This window comes from Vulpes vulpes, chromosome 9 (genome assembly GCF_048418805.1).
Source record: "Vulpes vulpes isolate BD-2025 chromosome 9, VulVul3, whole genome shotgun sequence".
Taxonomy (NCBI): domain Eukaryota; kingdom Metazoa; phylum Chordata; class Mammalia; order Carnivora; family Canidae; genus Vulpes; species Vulpes vulpes.
The window spans coordinates 82,753,903-82,762,833 of NC_132788.1; the positions used below are offsets into that span (position 1 = coordinate 82,753,903).

At 38.8% G+C, this 8,931-nt stretch overlaps 1 pseudogene; it reads left to right on the forward strand.

Moving 5' to 3' along the window:
* The first annotated feature begins 2,587 nt into the window (after positions 1–2,587).
* LOC112913238 (elongation factor 1-gamma pseudogene) lies at positions 2,588–3,888 on the forward strand (annotated as a pseudogene).
* The last annotated feature ends 5,043 nt before the right edge of the window (positions 3,889–8,931 follow it).

Genomic DNA, 8,931 nt, shown 5'->3' on the forward strand with positions numbered 1-8,931 from the left:
GGGGTTTCTAATCTGAAAAGGTAATTTCCTCTCCAAGGTTTGAGATTAAAAAATAATTGGAGCTGTGAGAAATGGTCTGTCCTATAAGAAAAATGACTCCTTACCTTGCGATATTTTCTCGTTGAAGGTGAGTTAAGAGTAGGAATTGGCTGGGAAGGCGAGTGGTGAGAGCAGGGGCAGATGGAGGACCCAATCCCAAATAAGATCAATTCACACATATCATGATTACCTAAGAAGTTGTACAGCAGCAGTTGAAGGGTGCATTATGGACTCTGGAAATATTTTAGATTCTTTTGGCCTCATTTCCGTGCTTGTAAAATATGTCTATTAGCTGTGACTTTATAGTGGCACAAGAATGGATATAACTTGTAATGCTTCTTTGTTAGCTCAGTATTACATTATGTTTTCAGGGCTGAATCCAGAAAGAGGAATATCTGCTCTCTTGGTATAAACAAATGTTTGGGGAAATGGCCTGAAAGCCACTGTGTTCCTATTACTAATATTTAAAACTTTTAAATGAATTTTACCATAGTAATATTTATACATGGTTTAAAAAGCTATTGGTACAGAAAGACTTAACAGGAAATACAATTGTCCCGTGCTCTATCTCTCCCCACCACTAGAGGGAGACTCTTTTAACCATTTCTGTTTTCAGGGAATTCCTTTAGTATCTCTAAATGTTTTTCCTACTACTTTTTAATTTATCCACCCTGGAATGTTGACTGCCAACTCCTTAGTCCTTTCAAGACTACTAGAAAGCCTTGTTTATCAAGAAAATTTAGGTTTATTAGATTTACTGCATTAATAAGGTCACTTTCCCAGAATCTTACTAGATTCTCAGAAAGGGTAAAACAGAGAAGGATATGTATAAAGTTTTGGGTGATTTAAGGCAAGTCTTGCAAGGCAGAAACTGATAGGAATTGGGCTGAGTTAGGGGGATACTAATTTTAGATTGGTGGGCACGAGATGATACTTTGAAGCAAATGTTGATGAGCAAACTTAGACTTGATAAGTAAGCTATGTAGGTAGTTTGGTCTTATCTACCAGCAGCAGGTATTCCCTGGAGCAAGGAACTAAGTTATTTATAGTTTTGTCCCAGTATTGCTTAGTACAGAAACAGAAAGTGAGTTTGGTCTGAGTTCTTAGGTATCAAGTAACTTCCTGCTATGATATATGAAGATTGATTAGGTTGTTTACATCACGCACAACCCTGCCCAGTCCTCAGAACTAGTTCCTCCAATGACCTTTACTCTCCTACTCCTTCAAACAAGAAACATAAAGTTATTTTTTGTTCTGTCACCAGATAGCATCTCTTCATCATCCCTCTCCATGCCCCGGCCAACTTTGTACTATGAATTTGTTCTGTGCTTCTTGGTTTCAAGGAAACAAGTACTTTTTTAGTTTGCCAAATTAAACTGCATCTAACTTAGACTTCAGCAATGTAGAGTTGGCATGATGTCTACTCAGCATTATTTTGGCCACTCTTCTTCTCAGTGCTAGAAAATGGTTCTAAGGACTCAAGAGTGTCCAGGAAAACCAGTTAATGGTGACTGTTTTGATTCTTCCTCATGTGGGTTCATTTGAGGGAGGGGAATTCTGAAGGTACTCTTCTTCCCTGGCTACTGAGTCTTCATACCATCCTTCAACACCATTAAGCTTGCTGCTCAGTCCCCCAGAGACCCATATACTTGTCCCACCAAAGCTCTTGTCATCCTATACATTCTGCGTGGGAATGGGGCAGAGGTCCTCACCTTCATTGAGCTTTTCCATTTCTCTGGCTTTAGGGGCCCCAGCTTTCTAAGGGGTGAGACTATTTAACTTCCTTTCAGTTTTTAAAAACTTCTATTTGTGCCCAAATTTGTGTACTCTTATACATGTAGCAGTTAAAAAATCATGGGCTCTGCCCAGGTTGAAATCATTACTCTTTCTAAAACTACCTATGTGTTGGAGTTCTCTAAACTTCAGTTTCCTAGCTAATAAGAATGATGACAAATCCACTGCATAGTGTTATGGTGATGATGAAATAATTTAATTGTCATAAAGCATGCTTTGTACCATGTCTGGTACTTACTAAACCTTCAGTAAATGTCAGCTATTATTATAATTATCATTATATTGCTCTGTGATTGGAAGGTTATTAAAAACAAAATATTTAACTCTCCCCTGGGGCAAAGGAAGCTGGGATATAAAGCCCTGGCTTCACTTTAGGGAGGTGAGGAGAAAAATACCATGAAAGTTTGAGACAGATTATTTCTCAACTGTGCACTCTGTCACACCAGAAGTCTTGGTTTTAAGATAGTACAGGGCTTCCATAGACCAGGGATTGGCAAACTAGGCTTATGGGCCCCTTGTCTGATTTTATAAACAAAGTTTTATTGAAACATAGCCATACCCATTTGTCTAAATTGTGTTGTTGCTTGAAAGCAACCATAGACTAGATAAGTATATAGCCAACAAGCCTGAAATACTGAATATCTGTCCCTTGAAGAAAAAGTTTGTCAGTTGCCATCCAAGACCATTTAGGTTACCTTAGGATTTAAGTTAAAATACATTAAAACAAACCCTCCCCTTTCTCTGCGGAATCACCATGGCAGCTGGGACCCTGTACACATATCCTGAAAACCGGAGGGCCTTCAAGGCTCTCATTGTTGCTCAGTACAGCAGGCCTCAGGTCCGCGTGCTCTCTGCACCACCCTACTTCCACTTTGGCCAAACCAACCACACCCCTGAATTTCTCCGTAAATTTCCTGCTGGCAAGGTTCTAGCATTTGAGGGTGATGATGGATTCTGTGTGTTTGAGAGCAATGCCATTGCCTACTATGTGAGCAATGAGGAGCTGCAGGGAAGTGCTCCAGAGGCAGCAGCCCAGGTGGTGCAGTGGGTGAGCTTTGCTGATAGCGACATAGTGCCCCCAGCCAGTACGTGGGTGTTTCCTACCTTGGGCATCATGCACCACAACAAGCAGGCCATGGAGAATGCAAAGGAGGAAGTGAAGCGAATTCTGGGGCTCCTGGATACTCATTTGAAGACGAGGACTTTCCTGGTGGGCGGACATGTGACACTGGCTGACGTCACAGTTGTCTGCACCCTATTGTGGCTCTATAAACAGGTCCTGGAACCTTCTTTCCACAAGGCCTTCCCCAGTACCAACCGCTGGTTCCTTACCTGCATTAACCAGCCCCAGTTCCGGGCTGTCTTGGGGGAGGTGAAACTGTGAGAAGATGGCCCAGTTTGATGCTAAAAAGTTTGCAGAGAGCCAACCTAAAAAGGACACCCCACAGAAAGAGAAAGGTTCTTGGGAAGAGGAGCAGAAGCCCCAGGCTGAGCGGAAAGAGGAAAAGGCGGCTATTGCACCTGCTCCTGAGGAGGAAATGGATGAATGTGAGCAGGCACTGGCTGCTGAGCCAAAGGCCAAAGACCCCTTTGCTCACCTGCCCAAGAGTACCTTTGTGTTGGACGAATTTAAGCACAAGTACTCCAATGAGGACACTCTCACTGTGGCGCTGCCGTATTTCTGGGAGCACTTTGATAAGGATGGCTGGTCCCTGTGGTACGCTGAGTACCGCTTCCCTGAGGAGCTCACCCAGACCTTTATGAGTAGTAACCTCATCACTGGAATGTTCCAACGGTTGGACAAGCTGAGGAAGAATGCCTTTGCCACTGTCATCCTCTTTGGAACCAACAACAGCAGCTCCATTTCTGGAGTCTGGGTCTTCTGAGGCCTTTCCGCTGAGTCCAGATTGGCAGGTGGACTACGAGTCCTATACATGGTGGAAACTGTATCCTGGCATTGAGGAGACCCAGATGCTGGTTCAAGAGTACTTTTCCTGGGAGGGGGCCTTCCAGCATGTGGGGAAAACCCTTAATCAGGGCAAGATCTTCAAGTAAACATCTCTTGCCATCACCTAGCTACCTGTACCTGCCCTTCAGGGAGATGGGGGTCATTAAAGGAAGCTGAACGTTGAAAAAAATTTTTGATTTTTTTCTCATCCTTGCCAACACACACTTTTGTCATGTCTTTTTGGTTATAGCCTTTTTAATGGATGAAAGGTGGTATCTCATTATGACTTTGATTTTCATTTCCCTGATGAGTTATGATGTTGAGCATTTGTCCATATATTTATTGGCTATTTGTATACCTTCTTTGGAGAAATGTTTGTTCTAATACTTCGCCCATTTTAAAATTGGGTTGTCTTTTTTCACAATTGAATTGTGAGAGTTCTTTGTATAGTCTGGATACAAGTCTCTTATCAGATATATGATCTGCAAATATTTTCTCCCATTCTGTCAGTTGTTTTTTCATTTTGTTGAAGTTATCCTTTGATGCACAAAAGGTCTTAATTTGTTATGAAGTCTTATTTATCTATTTTTACTTTGTTATTTGTGCTTTTGGTATTGTATCTAAGGCTTTGCCTAACCAAAGATTGTTACTATTTATTTCCTACATTTTAAGAATTCTTTACTTGTACCTCTTATGTTGAGGTCTATAATTCACACTGAGTCACATTTTCTATATGGCAGAGATCAAATCCCATCTTTTGTTTGTGGATATCCCACCACCATTTGTTGAAAAAAATACTATTTCCCTCCATACATTGTCTTGGCACTTCTGTGGAAAATCAATTGACCATAAATGTGAGATTATGTTTCTAGATTTTTAATTCTATTTCATTGATCTATCCATCTAACCTTATAGATATACACCACACTACCTTGATTAGTGATTACTCTAGCTTTTCAGGGTTTTTTTGTTTAATTAGGAAGAATGAGTCTTCCAACTTGGCTCTTCTTTTTTCAAGATTTTCTGGCTATTCTGGGTCTCTTGCATTACTCTGTGAATTGTAGGATTAGTTTGTCAATTTCTTTTAAATAGCTAGCTGAAATTTTGACATGGATTGTGTTGAATCTGTTGATTGATTTGGGAAATATTGCCATCTTAACAATATTAAGTCTTCTGAACATGGAATGTCTTTCCACTTATTTAGTTTTTCTTTAATAAAAAACATTTTCATAGTTTTCAGAGTGTACATTTTTTAAAGTTGTTCCTAAGGCTTTGAGTGATAGACCAGATGGACTTCACAGATATATTCAGAACATTCCATCCTAAAGCAACAGCATATATATTCTTCTCAAGTGTGCATAGAACATTCTCAAGAATAGATCACATACTGGGTCACAAATCAGGTCTCAATGGGTACCAAAACATTGGGATTTTTCCCTGCATATTTTTGTATCACATTGCTTTGAAACTTGAACTCAATCACAAGAGGAAATTTGGAAGAAACTCAAATATGTGGAGGTTAAAGAGCACCCTACTAAAGAATGAATAGGTCAAGTGGGAAATTAAAGAATAATTTTTAAAATTCATGGAAAAAAATGAAAACACAACTGTTCAAAACCTTTGGGTTGCAGCAAAGGTGGCCCTAAGAGGGAAGTACATAGCAATACAAGCCTTTCTCAAGAAACAAGAAAAGTCTTAAATACACAACCATACACCTAAAGCAGCTGGAGAAAGAACAGCAAATAAAGCCTAAACCTAGCATAAGAGGATTAATAAAGATTAGAACACAAATCAATGAAATAGAAACCAAAGAATAGTAGAACAGATCAACAAAACTAGGAGCTGGTTCTTTGAAAGAGTAAGATCAATAACCCTGTAGGCAGACTTATCAAAAAGAAAAGAAAAAGGACCCAAATTAATAAAATCATGAGGAGAGATCATGAACAACACCAAGGAAATACAAACAATTATAGGAATGCATTACGAGCAACTAAATGCCAATAAATTAGGCAATCTGGAAGAAACAGATGCATTCCTAGAAACATGCAAACTACCAAAGTGAAACAGGAAAAAATAGAAAACCTGAACAGACCCATAACCAGCAATGAAATTGGAGCAGTAATCAAAAATTTCATAACAAACAAGAATCAAGGGCCAGATGGATTCCCAGAGGAATTCTCCCAAACATTTAAAGAAGGATTAATACCTATTCTTCTGAAGCTGTTTCAAAAATAAAAATGGAAGGAAAACTCCCAAACTTGTTCTATGAGTCCAGCAATACCTTGCTCCCAAAACCGAAGACCCCACTACAAAGGAGAATTACAGACCAATACCCCTGATGAGCACAGATGCCAAAATTCTCACCAAGATACAAGCCAATAGGATCCAACAGTACAATAAAAGGACTATTCATCACAACCAAGTGGGATTTTTTTCCTGGGCTTCAAGGGTGGTTCAACATCTGCAAATTAATCAACATGATATATCACATTAATAAAAGGACAAGAGCTGTATGATCCACACAATTGATGCAGAACAAGCATTTGACAAAATACAGGATTCTTTCTTGATTAAAACTCTCCACAGTATAGGGATAGAGGGAACATACTTCAATATCATAAAAATGATATATGAAAAGCCCACAGTGAATATCATTCTCAATGGGGAAAAACTGAGAGCCTTTCTTCTAACATCAGGAACATGACAGGGATGTCCACTCTCACCACTGTTATTCAACATAGTACTAGAAGTCCTAGCCTCAGCAATCAGACAACCAAAAGAAATAAAAGGTATTCAAATTGGCAAAGAGGTCAAACTGTCACTCTTTGCAGATGACGTGATACTTTATGTGTAAAACCCAAAAGGCACCACCCCAAAATTGCTAGAAACTCATGTAGGAATTCAGCAAAGTCGCAGGATATAAAATCAATGCACAGAAATCAGTCGCATTTCTATAAACTAACAATGAGACAGAAGAAAGAGAAATTGAGGAATCCATCCCATTTATAATTGCACCAAAAACCATAAAATACCAAGGAATAAACCTAACCAAAGAAGTGAAGGATCTGTACTCTAAAAACTACAGAACACTTATGAAAGAAATTGAAGAAGAGACAAAGAAATGGAAAAACATTTCATGCTCATGGATTCGAAGAACAAATATTGTTAAAATGTCTATGTTACCCAGAGCAATCCATACATTCAATGCAATCCCTGTCAAAATACTATTGACATTTTTCACAGAGCTGGAACAAATAATTCTAAAATTTGTATAGAACAAGAAAAGACCCTGAATAGCCAAAGGAATGTTGAAAAAGATAACCGAAGCTGGTAGCATTACAATTCTGGACTTCAATCTATATTACAAAGCTGTAATTATGAAGACACTATGGTACTGACACAAAAAAATAGACACATAGATCAATGGAACAGAATAAAGAACACAGAAATGGACCCTCAATTCTATGGTCAACTAATCTTTGACAAAGCAAAAAAGAATGTCCAATGGAAAAAAATCTCTTCAAAAAATTATGTTGGGACAATTGGACAGCCACATGTAGAAGAATGAAACTGGACCAGTCTCTTACAATATATGCAAAGATAAACTCAAAATGGATAAAAGACCTAAATGTGAGACAGAAATCCATCAAAGTCCTAGAGGAGAACACAGGCAGCAACCTCTTTGACCTCGGCTGAAGCAATTTCTTACTAGACACATCTGCAAAGGTAGGGGAAACAAAAGCAAAAATGAACTACTGCGACTTCATCAAGATAAAAAGCTTTTGCACAGCAAGGGAAATAGTCAACAAAACTAAAAGGCATCCTATGGAATGGGAGAAGATATTTGAAAATATCTTATCATTTAAAGAGCTAGTATCCAAAATCTATAAAGAACTTATCAAACTCAACACCCAAAGAACAAATAATCCAGTCAGAAATGGGCAGAGGACACAAACAGACACTTTTCCAAAGAAGAAATACAAATGGCCAACAGACACATGAAAAAATGCTCAACATCACTCAGCATCAGGGAAATTACAAAGCATAACTGCAATGAGAAACCACCTCACACCAGTCAGAATGGCTAAAATTAACAAGTTGGGAAACAACAAATGATGAGGATGTGGAAAAAGGGGAACCTTCTTACACTATTGGTGGGAATGCAAGCTGGTACAGCCATTGTGGAAAACAGTAAGGAGGTTCCTTGAGAAGTCGAAAATAGAGCTACCTTATGATCAACAACTGCACTACTAGGTATTTACCCCAAAGATATAAATGTAGTAATCCAAAGGGGCACCTGCCCTCCAATGTTTAAAGCGGCAATGCCCACAATGGCCAAACTGTGGAGGTAGCCCAGATGTCCATCAACAAATGAATAGATAAATAAGATCTCTCTCTCTCTATCTCTCTCTCTCTCTCTCTCTCTCTCTCTCTCTCTCACACACACACACACACAGGAATTCTATACAGCCATCAAAAAGGATGAAATCTCAACATCGATATGGATGGAACTGGAGGGTATTATCCTGAGTGAAATAAGTGAGAGAAAGACAATTATCATATGGCTTCACTCATATGTGGAGCATAAGAAATATCACAGAGGATTATAGGGGAAGGAGGGGGAATTGAATGGGAAGAAATCAGAGAGGGAGACAAACTATGGGAGACTCTTAATTATAGGAAACAAATATGGGGTTGATGGAGGGGAGATGGGTGGGAGGATGGGGTAATTGGGTAACAGGCATTAAGGATGGCATGTGATATGATGAGCACTGGGTATTATATGCAACTGATGAATTACTGAACTCTATAAATCTGAAACTAATGTACTACTACTATATGTTGGCTAATTGAATTTAAATAAAAAAATTATGCCTAAGTATTTTTATTCTTTTTGATGCTACTGTGAATGGAATTGTTTTCATAATTTTGGTTTTGGATTGCTCATTGTTAATGTCTTGATATACCATAGCTTTAAAAAAAAGAAATGTCATAGCTTTTTGTATATTGATCTTCTATTCTGCAACCTTGCTGAACTCGATCATGAGTTCTAATAGTTTTTCAGTCCAATCACCACTCAGAAGAGTTGGGTCTGAATTGAGGTCTACCTTTCACCCTGCCCTGCCCAGTATACCCATGTTACTGCAGTG